The following is a 25,267-nucleotide window of genomic DNA, read 5'->3' as shown; positions in this document are numbered from 1 at the left end:
ATGTGGTTTGAATATAGGCACATCAGTTTGGTGTTTTTTTTTTTTTTTTTTGCTTTGGAAGGATTTTCTTATTACTTAAGCCTGATTGTGCGGTTATGTTTTTTTTTCTGAAGTTTTTTCTTAAGTTACAAAGTTTAAATTGTTTGTTTTACTTTTTGAAAATATGCAAAGTTAAGTCGGAAGGAAAACAGCAAAATAATTGTTACAGAAGTAAACGTTGGGAAAATCAAAATAAACTTAAAAATACAAAACTTGGAAATATTGATCAATAAGTTATACATTTTTTTGTTTTGCGAGGAGGTTAAACTGTTCACAGTGAGCCTGAACAAGTTTAAGGTTGACCTAAAATGAAGACAAAAACTAAAGATGAGGCTTTGTTCCTGAAGGCCTCAGCAATAATAATCCGTTTTTACCAAAATCGGATTAGCTTCCTTTTTCGAGATACCCCCCTTAAACGTGTTTTTTTCGAGAAAAATTTATATCAACGCAAGGCTCGAGTACGATAACTTAGGCGCCGAGAATTGAAAACGGTTTTTAGTTGAGGTATTCAATACAATCATTTTTGGTCTTGGGAGGGAGGGTCTATGCCCCCCCTTTAGGCGGGAGGGGCAGTTTTCTAAAAAATCAAACAAAAAATTATTAAAAAACAATGGCAACACTTACAGTTAGGAATGATACCTTTTTCAAAAGCTAGAATTGTACACTTAATTATAGTTTTTAAAACAATTTATTTTAAACAGTTGTTTTCGAAATAATCGATTCCAAAATCAACAATTGTGAAAAAGAAGTTTAAAAAAAATACATTGAATACTATTTTGTCAAGACTTTGGGTTTCATTACGGGTGCAAGTGTTTCAACACTCCGCAGAGTTATTTATAGCACGGATCATTTTAACCCATTAAAAGTCCAAAAGAAACCAACTTTAAACAAGCAACAAAAAGGTATTCGTTTAGAATTTTCTAGACTCCATATGAGCTGGAAAAATGAGTGACGCAAAGTGGTTTTTCTCATTTAAAAAAGTTCAATTTTGATGGATTCACAATTGAAGTCATCTCTGCGGAGTGTTGAAACACTTGCAGAAACACCAGCTTTTTGTTTGATTTTTGCCCCAGAGTCAAATGAATTGGAGGCAGATCTCAAAATTTCTCGTCGATTAACTGCTATTTTTGCCGTTTTTTACCTTAATTCATATTTTTCCTGTACGAACTTTTATTTTTGAGGTACGAATAGGCAACACACTAAAACTCCGATCAATTTTGGTAGCTATAGCAGACCCGGTCAGTACTTGTTCCGTTAGCAAATTGATTTTAGCTCTGTCGACAATATTCAAAGCTTTTAATCTACTACTTTCTTTTTTAATTTTAATTAAATGGCAAAATCTCACTGAGAACATTTCAACCTTTGATTTGGTATGCCAAACACCTCAAAACTCTCATAAACGACGAAGATATTGACCTTGAAAGACCGTGTGTCTATTCAGTTGACGCAAAAAAAAACTGCATTTTTCCATATGGGACGCTTTGTAAGAGAACACGAAAAAAATAGCGGTACTTTGAGAATTATTCTTTCTGATTTGGTTTCTCAACATCGTAAGCTAACTGTAAACATCATCAAATGTTACAAGAAAGCTTAATCTTAGGAAAAAATGAACAAAATACCTTTGAAAATTTGTGTGCTTATTCAGTTGAAGCGGAGTGTACCTACAGAGCGTAGAATACAGTTATATGACTTACATTATCATATAGTTTTTGGACCCCCAACTCGTTTTTGATATCTTAATTAAGTTGTTATGATAAATAGTTTTCTTTTCGTTTTTAAGACTCAAAATTTTGCGTGTTTAAGAAGTATATTTTTTGTTTTTATATTTAATTATATTGAAGTGAAAAATGTATAGCCAAATGCATGATTATCTTAATGTATTTGAGAAGATCTAAATTAACAAAAGAAAACACATTTTGTTTAAATTTTTGATCCAAAACTTATACAAAAATAACAGGTACTAAAACTTAAAATCAAGTTACACCAAGATTGTGATTTATTTCAACTCGTTAAGTAATTAATATTTCGGTTAAGAACTTAGTCTGAAGGACTAAATAAAATAATGTTTACGATATTGGTATGCTTCGTGACAAACAAAACAAAATCTGAACCTAGGGGAGAAGGGGGTACATTTGACATTTAGTTGTTGAAGGTCTGTATTTTCGAAAACTGTTAATGTTTTCCAATGTTTTGTTTTTTATTTGATTTATTAACTATTCAAGATTATACTAACATTAAATTTTTTTTGTTTTACAACATTTCAACATTTAAAAAAATAATGTTTTCTAAAAAAAAGTCATTTTGTCAAAAGTGCCCCATGATCGGGGGCACTTGAAATTGTGTTTTTAAAAAACTCGATGGAGACAAAAAAAATCATATGTTAACTTCGGAAGGCTAAAATATTGGAGGATCTTATACTTTAAGGATTCAATGAAAAAATTAATATCTTTCTAAAAATATGTAAAATTTTCCAAAAAAAAAATAATAATGATTGCATAAAATGTTACATTTTCGTTGCCACATAAATAAAACAAATAATTCAAACAAATGTGTATTAAATTTAACAACAGTTTCGTCTGTTGCTATACTAAATTATTTTTATGGTTTAGAACCACCCACCGCATTCCATTCATTTGGTCATGTTAGCGTTGTCAATTTGAAAATGTAACACCGTAAGAAATAGAATCTTCTCTTAAATAGTTGTGTCTTATATAGTGATGGGAACTATCGAATGTTTTGAACTATCGATAGTTAGTAACTGAATAATTTGAACTATCGAATAGTTAATTCATTTATTCATTCGAATAAAAACTATCGGATAAAAACTATCGAATAAAAAAAACTATTCGAACGAAAAATTATCGTTTATGAAAACTATTCGAATGAGAAAACTATCGTATAAAAAACTATTCGAATGAAAAAAAGTATCGATGAAGAAAACTTTTCGAATGAAAAAACTATCGAATAAGAAAACTATTCGAATAAAAAAACTATCGTTTAAGAAAACTATTCGAATGACAAAACTATCGCTTAAAAAAACTATTTAAATGAAAAAACTATCGTTTAAGAAAACTATTCGAATGACAAAACTATCGCTTAAGAAAACTATTTGAATGAAAAAACTATCGTTTAAGAAAACTATTCGAATAAAAAAAACTATCGTTTAAGAAAACTATTCGAATGACAAAACTATCGCTTAAGAAAACTATTCAAATGAAAAAAGTATCGATTAAGAAAACTATTCGAATGAAAAAACTATCGTTTAAGAAAACTATTTGAATAAAAAAACTATCGTTTAAGAAAACTATTCGAATGACAAAACTATCGCTTAAAAAAACTATTTAAATGAAAAAACTATCGTTTAAGAAAACTATTCGAATGACAAAACTATCGCTTAAGAAAACTATTTGAATGAAAAAACTATCGTTTAAGAAAACTATTCGAATAAAAAAAACTATCGTTTAAGAAAACTATTCGAATGACAAAACTATCGCTTAAGAAATCTATTCAAATGAAAAAACTATCGTTTAAGAAAACTATTCGAATGAAAAAACTATCGAATAAAAAAACTATTGGAACGAAAAAAACTATCATATAAAAAAACTATTTGAATGAAAAAACTATCGCTTAAGAAAACTATTCGAATAAAAAAAAACTATCGTTAAAGAAAACTATTCGAATGAAGAAACTATCGAATTAAAGAAAACTATTCGAATGAAAAAACTATCGTATTTAAAACTATCGAATGAATGAATATTTTACAATTATCGATAGTTTGATATTATTTTTATTCGATTGTTCCCATCACTAGTCTTATAGTCAAAAAAGTCGTTTGAATTTTGTTTTAAAATATTAATTTAAATCATAATTCGGATTAAGCCAATAATAAATACAAAATAACGTTGTCCTCTCTCTCTAAAGTTTTCAAAGCATTATATTATTAAAAAACTTTCCATTCATTTATTATAGTTAGTTAAATGAAAAATGATTTAGGTATAACAAAAAACCCACTCGCATCAACCATCAAAATCATAACACTAAATTTAGTCCACTGAATTTAAATGAAATTGACCAGAAATACCATCAATGAAGTAAAATTTAAAAATATATCTACCTTGATAACGTTTTCTATATTCAAAGCCATAAATGATATTTCTTTGTTTGAAAAACCTGGAAAAAATCTCCCACCATAACATCCTTTTGGCCAGAAGCAAAGGACAATTGAGGTAAAAAAAAAAATACTCGCGTTTTAAGGGTTGAATTCTATAGAAAACAAAAAAAAATATATATATAATATTTTACTGTCGTATGTTAAATTGTGGATTTTTTTTTAAATCCTATCTTCTCTATAGAATATGATGATTTCAGTTTTTTATTATATTTTTTGTTGTATATTCTTTATCCTTAGTCAAGCATATGGAATCAATAAAATATATTTCTACCCATATCTAACCTCAATTTTGTGGGCATCACAAGCTTTAGGATGCGCATATAAATATGCACCAAGCTTATCCTATTTTTGTATTTATTATTTTTATTTAAATTTTTAAACTTAGTATCCTACCAACACAATGCACAAAATATAAATAGAAAACAACAATTTTTGTTTGCTAGTGCACAATATGAAATCCTGCATTGCAAATGAACACAAATGGTCACAGTCGAGAATAAATTAAATCGGTGTGTCTGGGATAGCAGTGATATAACCGTGTTGTAGCTAACTTAGGTGTATATTTATTTACTATATATTGCCAAAACCTTGATACTAACTGGGGGGAGAGAGTGTTACATGTGGCGGCCATTCTAATATTTGATCAGTGGTTGAGCCCAAAAATCGACAGCTCAACCGCAATATAGAAAATTTGAATCCAAAAATCAATTCATTTTTATAATAAATTCAGATGGCAGCCAACCGATTTTTGAGGATTTGTGGTTTTTGTTTTTTTTGGATTTTGTGTGGGATTAAATTTACAAAAATTATTATTTTCTCCACAACAAAGAACACAAACACATTATTCAACCCTTGGGCTAGGTTTGTAATCAAAATTGAAATTTCAAACGAAACAAAAAAAAAAAATTGTTTATAAAAAACAAACAAAACACACAACTTAATTTTACACTTGATGTTGTGTATAAAGTAGTTTATAAAATATTTTGTTTTTAATTTTTTCTTTTTTGTATACAAAATGAGTGTTGTTTTGTGTCTATTTTATAAATGTTCAATTCCATTTGCTAAGTGTTTATATACAATTTCATTTTTATGTTCTCGTTTATTTCCTGATTTTCACCTTTGTTTTTGAGATATAGATAATTTCAAAAATAAATTTTTGCCATGTTGATTGTGTTACCTACAAATGAAATTTTTACAAAACAAATATACAAAATGTATACAAAAATACACAAAAAACAAAAAAAAAAGAAACTATTAAAAACTAAAATCAATTGGAAACATATAAAATTGTTTATTTTATTTTTGCTGTATTTTGTGTTGATTTGTTTTTTGTTTAAGTTTTTATTTTTTAATTCATTTGCTCGTAGACTGAACCTTACCAGAATATTGTGTGTATACTTCAATATTTGAAACTATAAATAAAAAAAAAGATTGCAATAAAATAAAATGTTTGTTTTTATATTTTTATATAATTTTTTTATATACAAATATTCGTATATCTACATACATATAAATGTGTTTTTATGTGTTAATAATCTATATGTGTTTTTTTTTTTTAATTTCAAAAGATTGTTTTTATTTTAAATCGCTGTATGTGTTGTAATTATTCATATATATATGTGTTTCTATAATATTGAAATAAGAAATGTCATAAAAAAAATAAAATCAAACAATTAACAATTGCAATGTTTTTTTTTTTCTCTCTCAAATTCAAATTCTCGTTGCAGATTTCACCCCAAAAATTTTCAATCAAACTACATAGAAGGGTGCAGCATTATTATAGTACAAAACATAACTACACCTGCTAACGAAACGAGCTGGTACGTTAGACGTTGTTGTTGTTGATTTTTTTATTTAAAAATTAAATTTTTTGTTATATCAAATTAATCTTGTTTACTATAAATAATATGCACTTTAAACTTAATTCAATATGAAATATTTAGGAATTAGATGAGAAAAATTTTTTTTCAGGCTTAAAAAATTTTAAAAATAAAATTAAGGATATACTTTATTTAATCAATATGATAGGTATATTATACACCTAAAGCATAACTGGATCATACAAAATTAACTTATGTAGTTTAAAGTAGTGATGGGAACTATCGAATAGCTCATTCATTAATTTATTCATTCTAATAAAAACTATCGAATAAAAACTATCGAATAAACTATCGAATACAAAAAAAAAAACTATTCGAATGAGAAAACTATCGTAAAAAAAACTATTTGAATGAAAAGAAAATCGAATACAAAAAAAAAACTATTTAATGAATGAAAATAGTAACTAAATGAATGAATGATTTAAAACTATCGAATGAATGAATATTTTACAACTATCGATAGTTTGATAGTATATATTCGATATTTCCCATCACTATTTAAAGTACCTATAGTGAAGTCAATTATTAAAAATGTAAGATTTGGTTCAGAGCCGTCTATGAATGTCATAAAGAACATAAAGATTTATGTCCTTATTAAAGTATTTAAATAATATGAGTAATCATTTTTATAAAAAAAAACGACTTCTATGGATCGAAACTTGGTTTTATAGTTTTCTCATAGATTAGTCAGAACTGGACGAAATTGAAACGAATCCACTCGCTAAGCACAAGCACAAACAAAATTATTTAAAACGGTTCAAAGTTTTTAGGTTACAAAAAAAAAAAAAAAAAAAAACAAATAAAGAAGAATTGAGAATATTCTCCGTTTTTGAAATCGGTTGAAAAAACAATAACCGCTTTTTTTCTTGGTATTTTTATATATTTAAAACTGTGTTGAAAATCTGAACAAAAAAAAAAAAATCGAAAGAACATGTTGCTTCCCTTTTGGTATTTAAATAAGATCTTTTAAGCTTCAAACTGGTTTCTCAAGCACTCTCATACCATCCGACAATTTTCCATAAAGATACAACTTTTTGGTAGTTCAAGAGTAAAACAAGAATGTTTTTAATTTTGTACCAAATATTTTAACTTGCAATTAAATATATGAACTTATACCTACGTATTCTCACAATTTAACAATATCTACCTTTTTCACAGGTATTGAATTTTTGTTTCGAAATTGTTATAGCTAGGGTTCTTCGGAAAATACAAAATCACGTTCATTATCTTGGACAAGATTTTCTTCAAGTTAAAAAGGTTTTTCTTTTTCAAAAGTCCTTGTTCATAGAATTTTGCATTTTAGGGAGATATATGTTTTTAAAAATTTGGTATTTAGTAAAAAAAAATGGTAACCAGCACCAGGTCCGAGTAAATTTTCATGTATGCGAGTAACAATTTTGTTCTTCAACTAAGATAAAAAATTAATCTCACCAAAGTCAAAAATAGACAAAAATAGAGCCAAAGCCAATCTAGAAAAATGTTTCTTCTTAGGTTCAATTTCTCATTGTTTAATTTTGTTTTTCATTGTATAGTAACCAAAAAAATTCATCGCATTCAAGCACTACCCCGTAACTTTTTTTCATATGGGGAAATATTCGTATAACGTTGCTACAATAGCACACTTCTTTGCCACTACTTTGAAAAGTAATTTTCAGACTATAATATGTCTAGTCTTATATATTCTTCATATTTATAGTCTTCACAAACTTCTTTTTATTTTGTAAAAAAAAATCCTTCCAAATATAATCAAAGGTAATAGATCAATTACATTAAAGACGATTTTTTTAAAATTTTGTTTCTTCAACATTATGTTCTTTGGATGGACGAGATGAAATTTTTCTTCTACAAATTGATTCGGAACATTTGACTTTATTTCCCATAAAATCATAATTTACAAATATAACTTACTATCTTATAAACTGGTACAAAGAATCTTCCTAAATATGCTCTTCAAAATCATTGTAATCTTTGTCAGACCGATTCTAGTCACTCGAAGTAAGCAACATGAAGCTGTCCAGCGCACATTCCTTCGTTCCCTGCATTATCTTCGTCCTTTAGTCCGGAATGTCAACAACTCCTCAAATATAATTGATTTCAATATTTCTAACTGTGATTTAAGAAATACCTTCCTTTTCATCAATATAAACTAAGATCAGTTTTATGTTTCGACCTTAGCTTCTTAAACTTTTAACTTTATTTTTATCTCCATTATTAAACGAATAATGTTAAAATAAAAAAAATGCCCCAAGGAATAAGCTTTAACTGAGGTTTATCTGACTATTGAAAATTTGGCTTTTAATGTTAAGTTTATCGATATTATTTTTTTTTGTTCCTTTTATTTTTACTAAATAAAAGTTTTTGAAATTATTTTTCCATAATTTTCGTACTATTATAAAATTGATCAATTTATACAACTCATTTTATGCCTACCATATAAGGTTATTCTCTTTTCTATGCTAAGTTAGCTTTTACTAAACCTTAAAAAATTAAAAAAAGGTTACTTATTTAATAAAATGTAATTATCAAAACCTTATTAATAATTATTAATTATAGAACATAAATGTTAACATTAAAAAAAAGAGTGTGTGTACACATGTACACGCGACTGAAGTTATACTTCTCATTCAGTATAATGTAAATGATTTTCATTTGATATTTTTATTTTCTATTATGAAGTAATTAATCCACGCTTCGTTTTTTTACATTTTTATCAAGTGAACAATAAATAAATTCTTTCATCCTCCTTGCGTCCATGTAGTTTTCAATTTATTCTGTGAAATTTACTCATGTTGTGCGGTTCAGAACGTACGGTATATGGTTAACGGAAGTAAATAAAGTGAGCTGAGCTGATGGTTGAGCTGAGCTGTTGGGTGAGCTAAGGTAAAGTGAACTGAGCTGTGATGGGTGAGAGGATACATTGATTTTTATTTGGAAAGTATAATGAAATATGAAGATATTTTAAACTTTTATAAAACACCATAGCTTAAGATGTTTGGTTCTAGTTATTAATGGAATTCTTTTAACACATGGATATTTTTGTAAATAAAACAGATAATTTTTCGTGATCTTTTTTCTTGGTTTTTTTAATAGTAAATATATTTCAATTTTTTTAGTAAAATCTTTCTTTTTTTACCATAAAAAAAAATCCGGTTTTTCGAATTTTTTCAAAATTCCGAGAAAATCGCGTTTGAAAGTTGGGGTAAATTTTTTTTTTTTCCGAAAAATCCCCGAATCTTTGAACGCTCCTGGAAGCTAAACCGCTTGAGAGCAATTTTTGGGAGTGATGCCAAATGATAGCTTGTGTCATGGGCCTACGCTTTGCACATTATCAGATTTTTAAAAAATCGCCTTCCATGTTAAACCGCCACATCATGCCTATTTTATAAGAATCGTGACTATTTTTTTTTTTACTTTTAAGTTCTCCCGGTTTGAGAACGCGTGGACCTACAGGGATGAGAGTTGTACCCAAATGTAGGTTAGAGTCCCCGCTACCTTTTGGCATCAAACATTTTTTTTTTCATTTTCTTCAAAATTCCGAGGTATAGGCGTTGGAAGTTGGGGGCGCTCACTTTCAGCTCAGCCCAAATGAGCTGAGCTATGGTACCTAGCTCAAATTTGAGCTGAGCTGTGAGCTGAGCTGAAATGTGAGCTTTTTGCAACCCTGGCAACTTGCCACATGGAAATTACCACACGCAACTTGCCACATGCAGCTTGCCACATGCAACTTGCCACATACAACTTGCCACATGCAACTTGCCACATGAAACATGTAACTTGCAACGTGTTGTGTGTTTTATGTTTGCCGTACTGTGGCGTACTGCATTTTTAAATACTAAAGTACTGCCTACTCTAAAGGTGAAACGACAGCCCTGCTACCCAGGGTGATCGCGTCATAATCCCTTTGACATTCTTGTCAAAAAGTAAATTTTCATACTCACCCTCCCATAAGAAGTATAACTTCAAAAAATATGTTCACTGTGGCGTATGCGTGCTTTTTTAATTCTCAGTTGTGATAATCGCTAAAAAATATTAAAATCGTAAAATGCTCAGATGGGTCGCAAGTGAATTTGCAATTTTAAATAAGAAGTACTAATGGACGGTATGAAAACAAAATCACATTTTTCAACTTCTCCATTACCGCAATGTTGGTTTTGACCAAGTTAATACTTTCCCAATCAAAGCAATAAGTATAAATTTATGCCTATTATTTAAAATTCGTAAAGTAATTTTGACACAAAATCCAACGAATTCTTAAAAAAAAAAAACGTTATCAATTAAGATTAAGAATTACTTAACCCATTGCTTTATTAGGAAACAAAAATATATATTTTACACAAAAGAAAACAAAAAATACAAGTAATAATAACCAACTTTATAAACAATTTCCGCCCCTTTTATATATTGCAACCAATTACAATTCATATTGAAAACCCCAAACTCTATACCGCATGTTATGGTTTGACTACTTCTTATATAAATTTTTTTTACAATTTCCTTTCCCATCAAGCTCTAAAGCACAAAAGGAAATTGAACCCCAATAACTACTGTATACCTCTTCACCATCCAAAAACATCGTAGTTCTATAAATTTATAGAAAACCGCGTTATTATCAATTTGATGCGCATCTTTTTATATTGCATTCATTTCCTATGTTCAATGCAAATTAAGGATCCTTCCATAGCGCACAAAAGCTAAAATACTATAAGACTCTGTGTATACTGACCATCGTGATGATAAAATTTTCTTCGACTTGATGGGGTTTTTTTTCTAGATTTTTTTTTTTTTTGTTTTCTTTTTCATAACCAGAAGAAATACAATAAAATGGCCATATTTTTCTTATTTTGGCTTCCTTCCTTAAGTTTTTTTTTTGTTTTGTTAAGAAAAGAAACCAAGCTATGAAAGGACGAAATACAGAATTTAAAAAAAAAACAGAAAGAGAGAGAAGAAAAGCAAAAAACACCCATCAGCTTTTCTATGATATGGTCAGGACAAGGCAGGCAAGCCAACAAGCAAAGCAAGAAGGCTATCTCTTGCGCTATATTGGTAAACATTTTCAGATGGCTGCGCTCACTGACAGGCATTTACCATTCTTGGATGTTGGCCAACACACATTTGGCCTTTCATACTCTTGTATACCGTCACCATCTCAGGCGCCCTCTATTGATTTCGATACTAAAAAAAAAGAAAAGCCAACCATAAACCCTAACCATCAGCAATGTGGAGTTTCTATTTTTCGCTCTCTCTCTTTCTTTCTTTAGCTTTCTCCATCAACAATCGATGATGATGTGAAAATTGGTTACTGCTCTTACCATTCCCTATAATATTTGCAGCTGTAGATGGGGTCCTCAACCCCTTCCTTGTATATTTTTTTTTTTCATTCGACGGCAAAGACACTGAGCTGCAAAAATTTGGAATATTTTATTTACCTACAAATTTCAGCGAAAAAGTAAAAATAAAATCCACAACTCTATGTCGCACGTACTTGTCTCTAAAGTAGTGAATTAAGAAACGACTTGATTTAGCTCAGTTATTATATATCTGTAATAGATAATGGAAATGATAGTACCTAGATCTTAGCGAAAAAGGAGGATCACTATAAATATTGCGAATCATGAAATCCTTAAAATGTGGTAAAATGGACGATTTTTAAAAAATATTTTTAGCAATTTTGATATTTTTCCAATTTTTTTACTTACTCTAGAGCTTTTCGCTAAGTTCATGTCGAGTCAGCGAAAAATAGTTCCTAACCATAACTGCCCAGTATAGCTGATATGAGATAAAATACAATATATATTTCTTTTAAATCAGTTGCCAGTTTTTTTCTAAGTCGCTAAGTTCAGCTAAGTCAGCGAAAAAGAATACAAACCTAATTTCACATCTATTGATGCTAGTTTATAATTGTTTCGCCAACTTTCATTTGATTTCATACAAAAATATTTCGCTAAGTTCATATATGAAGTCAGCGAAAGTAGTTAATTAGTCAAAATAGTAGTTTCAGCGAAAAAAAAAATACAAACTTAATTTCAAGTCTATCTATTCTAGTTTGTAATTTGTTTCAATTGTTTCGCCAAATTTGAATTCTTTTCGTACAAAAATGTTTCGCTAAGTTCATATGAAGCCAGCGAAAATAGCTACTTGGTCGAAAAAGGTAAACAATTTATTCTGATGCGCTTAATTCATATGAAGTCAGCGAAAAGAGAAAAAAAACTTCAAACTTCAAGTCTCTCGGTGTAATTTTAGGTATAATTTTTTCCAAATTGTTTCGCCAAGTTTGATTTCCTTATAATTTAAAAGTGATTCGCTTAGTTTATATGAAGTTAGCGAAAAGTACTTTTTAGAGATTCAATGTTTCTATCTTATTTGCAGTAAATTTTGTTTTGATTTTATTTTCGCTAAGTTCATATGCGTTCAGCGAAAATAAAAAAAATCAAGCCAAAATCAGAACTTCCGTAATAAGCAAAGGGCAAATAATAATCGGTATTAACTTGCTAGGCTTCAAATCTAGATTTATTTCGCTAAATTTGTATGAACTTATTGAATTACTTTTTTGGCAACCAGTAACCAACGAGTAATTACCCATTTTGTCTGACGTAGGGTACTCCAGGCAAGAAATAGTTCAAAAAGAAAAAAAATTAAGAGTAGAGGTGACTTACAGAGCCCTGTGGTACACCAACCTTTTAGATTCTTAGATCGAGGTAACTTATAAAAGTTTAAGGTTTAAAATTCAAAAACACCACCAAAAAAAATGGATAAAAGTCCAACAACTATAAAATTTGTATAAAAAAAAGAAACTTAAGGACCTTTAAACACAATTTCGAGGAAAAACATTCATTCAATTAAGGTGCAGGTGCCTTAACCTTTACACAGACAGATAGTATCCCTTTCCTCCTCTCACAAAAAAACTCCCTTCATCAACCTTCATAACGCTACAACGACTTCAATGTTATTCTCCACCAGCAGCACACACATCTGTGAATCCATAAATATTTTCTTTTTATTGAATACTCGTGTCCTGCATTCCTTTGACTGAATTGGTGAAATTACTTGAGCGTTTCCTGGACGGAAATAAAAAATTCGCTAATTAAGTAAATTGATGATCAAGAGGATTCGTGCCATATTTTTCCCACCAACCAGAAACCCCAACCCTCAGCTTTTTTTTTTCATTTTTTTTTCTTCTGAAAAAAAAAAGGATATTGGTAAATATTGGGGATGAAAGTAGAAAGTAGATAGGAGAAAAGTCTGTTTTCAATGCACATTGCATGTTCATGTGAAATATAATTGAGGTAGAATGAGTGCGAACTATAACGCAAGGCTGGTGGAAGGTTTTTTAAGTGGGCCTCTGCTGTTGGTTAGGAATATTATGTGTCAGGCGAGAGAGGGAAAGCATAATAATTTTTTGGGGAGGGTAGTACACTCCAATCTTTTTATATTGAACAGACTGTATGGAGGATGGGAGGATGCTTTTTCACTTGTCGGCATAAAAAGGATATATTCTGATGAATGGAATTTTAATTGAATTGTCGATGCGATCCATTGATGATGGTGAGTTTTTTTTATTTTTAAATTTTTTGTTGTTGTTTTTAGGTAGAAGAGGGATATGGTTATGCTGTGTGGTCATGGTGTTTGAGTGAATTTTTGGTATGTGGAAAACTTGCTTTTTTTTTGTGGAATTTTTTTGGTCGCTTACGATGATTTTCGACCAAAAATTGTTGGGAAATTAAAAGGTGCTGATGAAATATGAATTATTGATTGAAATTGATATATGTTCATGAGTTTTTTTTTCTTTATTTTGTACGATGAAACTATGAGGTAATATATTTGGGTCCGACGATGCAGTGAAGTGCATTTTTTAGTCGACAAGGTAAAAGAAACAAAAAAAAAAAAAATTGGTTGATGTATGTGATTCTTTGTCAATAATTAAAAACTGATAACTTGTAAAAAGTAGACATGAAATAGCTTTTAAGTAATGGATTTAATGGTTTCAGAAATGAGATATTCCCAATTAAATAATGTGGTTTATATTATTCTAAGACCTTGCACCTTGATCTTTTTTTGAAAATGAAATTTTAACTGTTCACAAAAATTAAGTGCTCGACCGCAAAATTATATGTAAATTTTCCCAAATTTAAATAATTATTTAAAATTTAAATAATATTTTATTAATTATAATTAAATGAAAATTAAAAAAAAAAAAAGTACGTATACACCCAAGTGAACATTTTTTTTAGATACATGTGATCCAATAGACTTCAATTTGAACTTCAACTTTACTTGTAACGTTTTCAAAAATTATAATTTAACTAGTAATGGCAAAAAATTTAAAGAAGTTGGCCAAAGTGTATAATATTTGATAGAGTTAAAGGCTATAAAATACATCCTGTGTAGCTTAGACTCTCTTCTATCTAAAAAATGTCGGGTGCCACCTCGCAAATGCAGACAAGTAATCCTCAACCCTATCCAAATGCCAAAAAAACAAGTAATTTTTGCGTTTTTTTAGCATTTGGATAGGGTTGCCGAGTACTTGCCTGCATTTGCGAGGTGGCACCCGACATTTTTTAGATAGAAGGGAGTATTATCTAAAATATGGCGTATAGTTTAGCTCTCTAGTGCATAAAAAGTTATACTGTTTTGTTCAAAGAAGATTTTTGTCAGTGTTTTGTATTCATTTGAATGGGGTTGCCACATTTGTAGGGTTACGTTCTCTATATTATTTTATTATTTTTTTTTAATATTTTGACTTTCGTTTGGCATTTAAAAAAAAAATTTATCAGGCCAAATAACAAAGATATGAATGTATTAGTTATGTGACAATTTTTCCTTTCAAATAGGGTTGCCACATGGAAGTTCCCATTTTAGAAGTGGCAACCCTATTTTTTTATTTCAGTATCAACTTATCTTTCATTTGACACCAATTTTAAAATCTAACCTTATGAGCTAAGTAACTCGACGGTCGCCTCTCCGACTATATGGAATTTTCTTTAAAAACAGTATAAAAATCTAAATTTTACAAAAAAATCGCACTCCGATTAATGTAACGTGGGTAACGTCAGCTACCATATGGGATTTCCCAAAAGCACAAAAATTCGGAAGATGATTTCTTGATTCCAATATGCCACTTAACGTAAAAAAATAATAAAAAAAAAACTGAAAACTCCAGAATTTTGAAAGAAAAACAAAAAAAAATATACAAAAATTGCATATTTAAGAATAATAATAATAAAACACTGCAAATTTTTGATTTTGAAAAGCTTAAATTCCGACAGCAGTACAATGCAAAGATCTTTCAATCTAAAAAGATCTCAAAAACTAAACGTTATGAACTGCTCAACATTTTGATATTAAAATTTGTCAATACACCAAAATCTTAAAAGAAAACTCAGATGTATAAAAAAAAAAAAAACAAAAAATTGAAAATGTAAAGATTTCGAAACTTCAAAATTTCACTGGTCCCAAAATTCTGAAATACTTACCTTAATTAAAAAAAAAAGCAAAACTCCCAAAATAATTGAAAATTCAGAAAAAATCATCAAATTGTTGAACTCTGAAAACTTTCAAAATCCTAAGCCACCAAAGTTCAAAACTTAAGAGAACCCAAAATCTCAAATTCTTATTCAGAAAGCTTTAAATCTTGGATGTAAAATTGCAGCAAACAATTTATCACGAAAATTAACAAAAAAATGTAACCCACAATATTCAACAACTAAAAATAAAACATATTATAAATACAAACAGCTTAGGTATACCAATAGAACGGGAAACTCAGTTTTTGAAAATTTAAAATAATGGTTTTTTTTTTTAAATTAAAATCATAAAATACAGTGAAGTCAGATTTTAAAAAGATATATACTAAATGCTAATCAGCAAAAACACTCTCAAAAATTTTTAATTAAAAAATCTCAAATAGTGGAGTCAAATTAGCTTTATACCTCGGAATCCAGGGAAAGTCGATGCATCTGAAAAACGAGTATAGGGCTGCATTATAAAAGGGTCAAATAAGAAAGTTAAAAAAAAAAATTTCACCGCTCTCGATTACAACAGTTTTTATGGACCGTTAACTGTCATTCCGTATGCAAGCGTCAATCGGAATTGCTGTCTCATTTTAGATTTTGATCAAACTTTGTAGGGATGTTCTCTAGGACTGTAAGGAAGCAAATCCATGATGATTTAATTTTAAGTTGCGTGGTTTCCCCGCTACCCGCATTCGAACTTTTTCAGAAGATCATTTTTATGTTATTATAGCTTTGCGTCTACTAAAGATATCTTTTTGTTTGAAACGCCATTTTAAAGCTTAAGAATAGTAATTTTTGAATATATATTAAAAAATTACGTAATAATTATCCCTGAATTAAAAATAATTTTTGAAAAACTGGTAATTTTGCTGATTTTTCATGGTTTTTGACTGGCTCCAGAACCTTGGATATTATATGTAGGAAGCTTATACTTACCAAATATTAAATATAGATATTTTGCAACAAAATAAATCTAAAATGAACTCGATGGCTGTACTCCTTATGCAAAAATTTTAAGTTCAAAGTTTTGAGTTTTTTAAAAAAATATTTTTTTACACTATGATTTTTTATGATTTGACTAAAGATAGAAACATGAAACTAACAGTGTGTTAAGATGAAACTTTTAACTTTAAGTCCTCTAAATAAAATTGTGTTATTTTCATATCTTCTTAGTGTACCGCTTGTTTGAAAATTCGCAAAAATGCTAAAAAGCCAAAAAAACCCCTACTTAAGGCTATGATTGCACTATGTTTGACATGAGTTAGAAGCATGAAATTAATAGTATATTTAGTTCGTACTCTTAGCTTAACACACTGTAAGTTTCACATTTATTCGTTTATTCAAATCGTAGAAAATGACAGTATAAATATTAGCTTTTTTAAAATACTCAATACTTTGAACTTAAAATTTTTATATAAGGAGTACAGCTGTCGAGTTCATTTTAGATTTATTTTGTTGAAAAATATCTATATTTAATATTTGGTAAGTATAAGCTTCCTACATATAATATCCAAGGTTCTGGAGCCAGTCAAAAACCATGAAAAATCAGCAAAATTACCAGTTTTTCAAAAATTATTTTTAATTCAGGGATAATTATTACGTAATTTTTTAATATATATTCAAAAATTACTATTCTTAAGCTTTAAAATGGCGTTTCAAACAAAAAGATATCTTTAGTAGACGCAAAGCTATAATAACATAAAAATGATCTTCTGAAAAAGTTCGAATGCGGGTAGCGGGGAAACCACGCAACTTAAAATTAAATCATCATGGATTTGCTTCCTTACAGTCCTAGAGAACATCCCTACAAAGTTTGATCAAAATCTAAAATGAGACAGCAATTCCGATTGACGCTTGCATACGGAATGACAGTTAACGGTCCATAAAAACTGTTGTAATCGAGAGCGGTGAAATTTTTTTTTTTAACTTTCTTATTTGACCCTTTTATAATGCAGCCCTATACTCGTTTTTCAGATGCATCGACTTTCCCTGGATTCCGAGATTTTACAAATTTTATGTCTAATTTGACTCGACTAAAAAGTTTACAAAAATTTCCAAAGAAAAACAAAGTATACACAATTTTTAGGTTAGGTATTTACAAGACTTTGGGTTTCCTGGATGTTTTACAGTAGATGCACGATATAGTGAACCCCCGCCGGTTCAGTGAAAGACAAAAGCAGCAATTTTTATTGTATTCCAGAAAAGTGTTTCTCACTACTTGTTGGATAAAAAGCAGATAACTGATGCGAACTAAAAAGGCTTCTGGTTCGTTTTTTGAACCAGGCAAACTTTTTATCTCCATATTCAATACTGCTGCAAAAACTCTGTCAAAAATATTTTTTAAATCCATGCTGTATAATGCAGGCATGTATTGAAAGCTTGGAAGTCTAGGATTTTCCATTGATACTTTTCGACAAGTATTAACTTCTTCTTCTCCTATGTACATTAAAGAATTGATCGTAAAAAATACCAAATTTAGGTTAAGATGGCAATAAATAATACCTTTAGCAAAGCTTTTGCCACCCATTTGAACTACACAAATTGTGATAAATATTGTGACTGACTGTGTTCTCGACTTGACAAAAAAAACTTGTTGTATATTTTTCTGTATTCAACGATATTATGAATTTCCATCAAAGCCAACTTAAAAATACATGTACGTGTACAAAATTGAAAGAACCCAACAAAATAAAAACTAGGTATGGAAAAAAAAAAAAACAAAAAAAATATATTCATTTCACTTCTCTCTACTCAAACTACGCTTATTATTTGAAAATTTACAGGAAAAGAATTTTAGCGTACACGTGAAAAATTTATTGAAATAACAATGTGTTTTTGACACCCACGTCATACTTTCACACATCCAGCTGCTCTCTGTGTGACGGCGGTGGGCTAACAGTGTGACACTTCTCCGAAAACGATAACATAGTCATATCGTCGTCGTCGTCCTCATCGTAGTCGTCATAGTCGTCGTAGTCATGTCATTTGAAATTTGATTGTTGTAGGAAAATCGGAAATACTCGAATATTCATTCCGTTCCGTTATTATTGCATGCATGTACGCTTGCTTGCATGATTCGGTCGAGTGCCCTGTCATCGGATAAAGGCTACATATTTGATATCAGTAGAACTGGATCTTTTATAGATGGAAAAACTTTCACCTACATAGTATAAAAATGTTATGCTACTACTACTCGTCTCGTTATGTAGCACCATCCGTTACCGAGATGAGAATTTTTTGGCATTTGTTTTATACGAATAAATCTAAAAAAAAAAAAAACTGGCAAATGTGTTATAGAACAAAAAAAAAAAATATTAAAAAACTTTTTATAAAAAAGCTATAAATGCAGATACAAAAAACCCCATCAGCTTCCGATTCCGATTCTGATTCAGATTTTGCTGGATTCCAATGGAAAAATAGAAAAATTTTGAACAAAAGCAAAAATCATAGTAATTGTGCAGCAGGTATTCAGCCTTGCTGCTATATGCGGAGAAATTGATTAAGGTGGCCGGTTCTTTGGCAAAAAGGACTCGTCCCACGGGTGGGTGAACACACCTGAACAGCGTACACCCTGAATACAGCGGCGCTTCAACTCTGAGTGGCAGCAAGTGTTTGATGGTGACGCATCCCTTATGCATTTAGATATTTCTCTGTTTTATTTTGTATTTCATTTTTTTCGCTACTCTTTTTTTTGTGGCCACTTTTTTTGCAAGCATCCGAGTGTAGAAATCACCATCCGATCGGTGGGTGATTGCAAATAGATGAATCTAGGTATACGAACTATTATTGCATCCGATTTGTGATTGCAACGAGTGGCAGTATTATATTCTGCCCTCAGTACGCTTTTACACAATATACTACAGTATGTCAAGCAGAATTGGATAGTTTAATCTTTTTTATTACTGGAATTTTAAATTATTATGTCCAACCAATATGATTTTGCATGTAAAAAAATAGTAACAAAAAAAAAAAAAAATAAATATAAAAGACTCTTAAATTTGTGGTTGGTCAAATAGGTTGAATTTTCGAAATATATACATATTGGAAAAATAAAATAGGGAAAACTTTTAATGGATATGGGAAATATATATTTTTTTTGTATATAATCTGGAATAATAAATTTTGTTCTTTTGAATAAATTAATAAATAAATTGCTGTGCTCAACTTAATGGATTCAGTTGACAAAATTGGTTTATTCTTTGCAATTTATGGTTTTAATTTCCGAATTTTAATATTTTTCAATTTCAATTTTTACGATTTCATCAATTTTTTTTTTAGTTTAATAGGGAGCAGGATACAATTTATGTTGCACTTTAAATTTGAGTTTGGAGAAAAACGTGACAGTAATAAATTTTTGAATCTAAGGACCTTTATTTTGTATATTTGGTTAGAAGTATTTTGAAAGGAGATTAAAAAATCAGTCGTGAGCGGAAAATCACAATTTTTGGCGATTTTCTTAGACGAAAGGTGAAAAAAGGCAAGAAAAAAATCAAAAATATAAATTCATCAAATGGTATCAAATTAATAAATTTCGAAATAAATTATCGTATTTCAGTCTAAGTGAATTTCTGAATTCGACAGCTTTATTGACTTAAGTGCTTCCATTTTTTGTAAGATTCAGTTTTTATTTTAAAAAAACTTGTTACTCAGCTGAAAATAATGAATGAAAATTACTCAGCATTTACAAAAGTTTCTTTTGCGACGTAACTTTAATTTACACGGATGAAAAAATTGACTTTAGGTAATAACATGAAATACTTGCGTTGCAATATGAATTTTCGTAGATGCTGGGTATTTTTTTTTTTTGCAGCTGAGTTATAAATTTTTTAAAAATAAAAACTGATGATAACGAGTAATTTAAATGGAAATCAACACACGCCGAGGGCGAATACATAATATTAAATTTAAGAGAATCTCTTTTTTAAGGTACATACCTAATTCAAACAATATTTTGAGACGGAAGTGAAAAAAAATAGATCCAAAAAAGCCACGAATTCGTGGTTGCCATAAAAATACTCTATGATGCACAAAATGTCTGGAAAATATTATTTTTTATTAAATAAGAATTTATCTATCAGTTTTTACCTCAAAATAAGATTAATGAAGTAAATAACAACGGGTTTTGTTCTTTTTTTGAGAAAAAATGTTCAAGTTTTGTTTTTGTTGATTTTTTGTTTAGTTACATATTTATTTTCATGAATATTTTAAATTAAAAATTAATATATTTAAAAAAAAAATCATCAAAAAAGACAACCTATAATAAATTTTATTTCATTATTATTTCATCTTTTATATGACGCTTCAATCATATTTCTACCATGCCTACAAAAAAAGTAAGAATTTTTTAAAGCCAACCATGTCGAAATTTCTAACTGAGATTACGGTACTTCCTCTACTGCTGGCTGGTCATCGCCAACAAATCTTCACATTTGTTTTGAAGTATTTTTCAAGTTTTTCAATTAAAGATTATATAACTTGTAGAGCACGTACCGTTATGTGTGATATATTAAATGAAAGGTAATATTATCAGCATGCTTATTAAAGTTAAATAAATTTGTTATGTGCTCTAGATCAAAAGATATAACGTGTTTAGATAACGAACATCTTTGAATATGAATATGAAATTAATTGAAATTTTGCACAATCATAATTTATTTAATTACCTATCAACTGTATAAATTTCATTCATCTATCTTTTAAAACAAAAAAGTTATGATCAATTGATTTTTCGTGTCGCTTTTTTGTTTCATCTTGTTTCAAATCACTACGATACTAAAGAAGTTTTCAATTCAAAAATTAAAATAGGTATACAAAATTATTTCTTATGAAAACCTGAAAACCTTATTATTATCGTTGAGTCAATGTCCTACTAACATGTAGAATCGCAGCGAATCTACATTTTGAAAGGCTAATTATCCCCTTAAACTGAAACTATAAAATATTTTTAAAATAATCAATTTATAGTGGACGATATTTGAAAAGTAGGTATATTTTAATGATTTGTACTACTGAAGCTTTTGTATAAGGCTTTATATAACATAATTGTATGTTGGCAGTGTTATGCCGGCTTTTTAAATCAAGTTTTTTAAACTCGATATAAACAACATCAAAATTACATGTAAGAAAACTCACAGATGTAAAAAATGGTAAAAATTTAAATTTCTTTATAATACAGTCAAATAAGGTGAAATAATAGGTAAACCTCGGAATGCTAATAGACATTTTTTTTTGCTCAATATCTTCGTTTTGGCATTCTATAACTTACCTCAAGGTCATATTTCAAGGTCAAAGCGCGAAATAGAGATTTTCAAAATAAGCAAAAATAGGCTATGGTATTATATATACACATATGATATATGTTTTCGAGGTATTTATTTTTTTAATGCTGATGCCAAAAAATCTAAAATCAAGACAATCTGACGTCTCTGAAAAAAGTTATACCAGTTTTTCATTTGTCGACCCATATTATTATAACACTTGCAAACTTACCACCGAAAAACCCTTAAAAGTTATGGTAGATTAACCAAATTTTGCATGAAGGTTTTTATATCCATTATCATTAAGAATCAAAACAATGCAATGCAAAAAGCATTCATATCTATCTATAAAATCGTATTTTTTGAGAAAAGGGGAATTTTGGGATATGCACTAAAAAACATTCTGGTACAATCTTGGAATTAGTGCTAATAGGCTAATTTTTTTTTGTTTCTATCTTTGCTTGGATATTCTTTAACTTATGTCAAAAATCTAAAAAAATCTCATATCCGCAAGTCCTAATTTTACTGGTTTGAAGATAAGGTGCAGATTAAAAAAAAATTTTTAAAAACAACACTTCAGACCTCGAAAATCGCGACTTGCGGACATGAGATTTTTCTAGACTTTTGAGAGATGTTATAGAATGCCAAAACGAAGGTATTGAGAAAAAAAATTTCTATTAGCATTCATTCCGAGGTGAAACCCTTATTTGACTGGATTATTAGAAAGACAAAACAACTATTTCTAGAAAAAGAAAAACAGTGCAATTTTTGAACGATGGTTGCTTAACTAATTTCATTAAAATAAATATGAATTAATTTCCTTGACCTTTTAAATATTAATGGATTTGCATCAAATTTAAATTTTTGGGCAATTCGGGTTGATGAAACGGGAAAATTAAATAACCTTAAAGCGAATTTGGAAAGGTTAACGCGTTTTATTTCAGCAGTTTGAGAAATTATCTCATTTGGATTCTAAAAAAATTAGACCATTTTTAAATTAATTATGATTTAAAAGCGTTTATTAGAATTCAATGATGCAAAATAAAGTGTTCTATACAAAATACTATGTAGGTACTTCGAATGGCAACCTGTCAAAATAAATACGTTTTTTAAGTCTTTTTGCCGTTTTATATCATTTTTTACATTTTTTTAACTTTTGTACACCTTTTTTACCACTTTTTACGGGTTTTTATACAAAAAATGTAAAATAAATTTTTTTAAACCAAAGTTCTTTAGGTAATTGCCCATCAGTGTATGTTGGATAGGGCCATAGAAACAATTTTAGGTGTCCAATCGCATTTTCATTTTTGAATGGGTATGAAAACCTAGAAAATGTTCCAAAACGCCTTCAAAATGAGTTCATTATAATAGTGAAATTCTTATTGCAACTAAGTTTTGCAAGCTCATCAATTAAAAAAAAAAAGAAATAACTCAGTAATTTTTTTTTTTAAATAAGCTTGAAAATTTTCTTCTACCTGAATTATTGTTAGCATTTAAGATTTATTTTCCCTTTAAATATCGAATTCCTTTTTTTTTTTCTCAAAACCACTCAACTAAATGAATTTTTCCGATTCAAAAACACAAACAATTGTGAATCTCAGCACAAAAATATGCAACATTAATCACTTGAATACCACTTAAAATGTGAAAATATCCTTTCACTTGTTGTTGTTGTATTTTGTAACTGAAAAACGGAACAATAAAATCTATGCAAGTATGAAAGTATTACAGACGTACATAAAAAACAACATTAATTATGATTGTTTTTCTAGAAAATAATATCCTAAAAAGGAGTTAACCGATATTGCTTCTGCCCCAATACAAATGAATTGGCCATTAAATGCAGTTCACATTGTATACCTTACATGCAACCCCTCTTCGATAATGTTGATGATGATGGTAAAAGCTGATGGTGTATCGGTCTAAAGCAGCAGAGAGCGAGGTATTCTGTTTTCTATTAGGGTAAGGTGGTATAAGAGTGCGCATTTTAGACAAAACACCAAATAAAACAATAACAAAAAGAATTTAACTACTTTGTTTATATATAGTTTTTAGTTTATAATCAAAGCGACGAAAAAAACTTAAAACTGGTAACAAAAATGTATTAATTCAATAGTTATAAACAAAATACCACCTTAGGTCATTTGCGCAATCTTATACACACTATTGTGTAAGAGTGCGCGGCTTAGTTTGTAAGAGTGCGCAGCTGCGTACAGGTGTAAGTTCGCACAAAAGTCGCAAATAAAACTGCCTATCTTTAAATAAACAGAGTATTTTTCAACCCATCACTCCTTGCATGAGGAACAATCAATTTAGTCTTCGATTAATGGTTCCGAGAAAATTTCAATATTTCCTAGTTACTTTCATTCGCTTGTTTTTTTGTAAAACTTGTATTTGGTTTCTTTTTGGTTGGAATTGCTTTTTCTAGCTGCTGTTTGCTGGTATATACACAAATGCCAGTTATTTTGAAGCCTTGGATAGCATTTACTGCTTTTTTAACCCGCGCACTCTTATACATCATCATGGTGCGCACTCTTACACGTCCAGACATGTAATCGAAGAATATATATGTATTTCACAATGCACTTTATGACCAATCTTACGTGTTCCTTAAATGTTTCTTTTTGTCGACTTTTCAATGTCCCATACTTTGTTTATTGTTATTTTTTGTTGTTAAGCGGAAAATTTAATTTGTTTGGCAAGAAAAATTGGAAAAAAAAGTGCTAAAAAACTTAAACTTAACTAGCACCTCTGTTTACAAACACATTTACATGAAATTTTAAAAGCAGATCAAACTCACTTAGATATTTCCAAAATAAATGCATTCAGTCTTATATTCCCTTTCAAACAGTAGAAAATCGCTTTGCGCACTCTTATCAACCGCGCACTCTTATACCATCCTACCCTAGGTATAATAGTACCTACCTACAACCTATAGGGAACTCTGTTTTCTATGTAATAGTAATGTTGTTGTTGTTGTAAGGTTGTTGCTGAACATGCAAACTCAACTCTGGCATTTTGGTTACAACTGTAAACGAATGCGAGTACTTTATATTGCGGTTGTTGCATCTCTCTGATGTTCCCAACAACTATACTCTACAAGTCCCCAAAGGATTGTTGTACTATGTGGCACAAAGTCAATTCAATCTAACATGGATAGGGTAAAGGAGGGTGCCTGTGCAATTGCAATTGCAATTGCAGTTGTAGCAGCACAATTTGAAGTGATTCAAACATACGTTTTTGAATGGCTGCTGTAAATGAGGTGTACAGTCGGATTTACATGCCCTTAAATGTCGACGTCATCGTTGATGTTGTTGCTCTGAGAGTGTAACTCTGTTGTATTCCGTTGACGTTTTACACTAAATATTGAAATTGTTCCTTGGCGTGTCTGGTAGATATTGTGAATTTGAA

At 29.4% G+C, this 25,267-nt stretch overlaps 1 protein-coding gene across 8 annotated transcripts in view; it reads left to right on the top strand.

The window, feature by feature from the left end:
* Positions 1–25,267, top strand: part of LOC129918266 (CUGBP Elav-like family member 4) — a 993,834-nt gene that overhangs the window by 203,136 nt on the left and 765,431 nt on the right. For 3 of the 8 annotated variants that reach the window (XM_055998714.1, XM_055998715.1, XM_055998716.1), the window contains one exon: positions 5,938–6,030. The exons of the other annotated variants lie outside the window; for them this stretch is intronic. The gene's annotated coding sequence lies outside the window, so the exon portion shown is untranslated. The remainder of the gene's footprint in view (positions 1–5,937; positions 6,031–25,267) is intronic. 8 annotated transcript variants of the gene reach the window in all.

The sequence above is a fragment of the Episyrphus balteatus genome, chromosome 4 (genome assembly GCF_945859705.1).
Source record: "Episyrphus balteatus chromosome 4, idEpiBalt1.1, whole genome shotgun sequence".
Lineage (NCBI taxonomy): Eukaryota > Metazoa > Arthropoda > Insecta > Diptera > Syrphidae > Episyrphus > Episyrphus balteatus.
The sequence above is the reverse complement of the archived record's forward strand: the minus strand, read 5'-3'. Positions and strand labels throughout refer to the sequence as shown.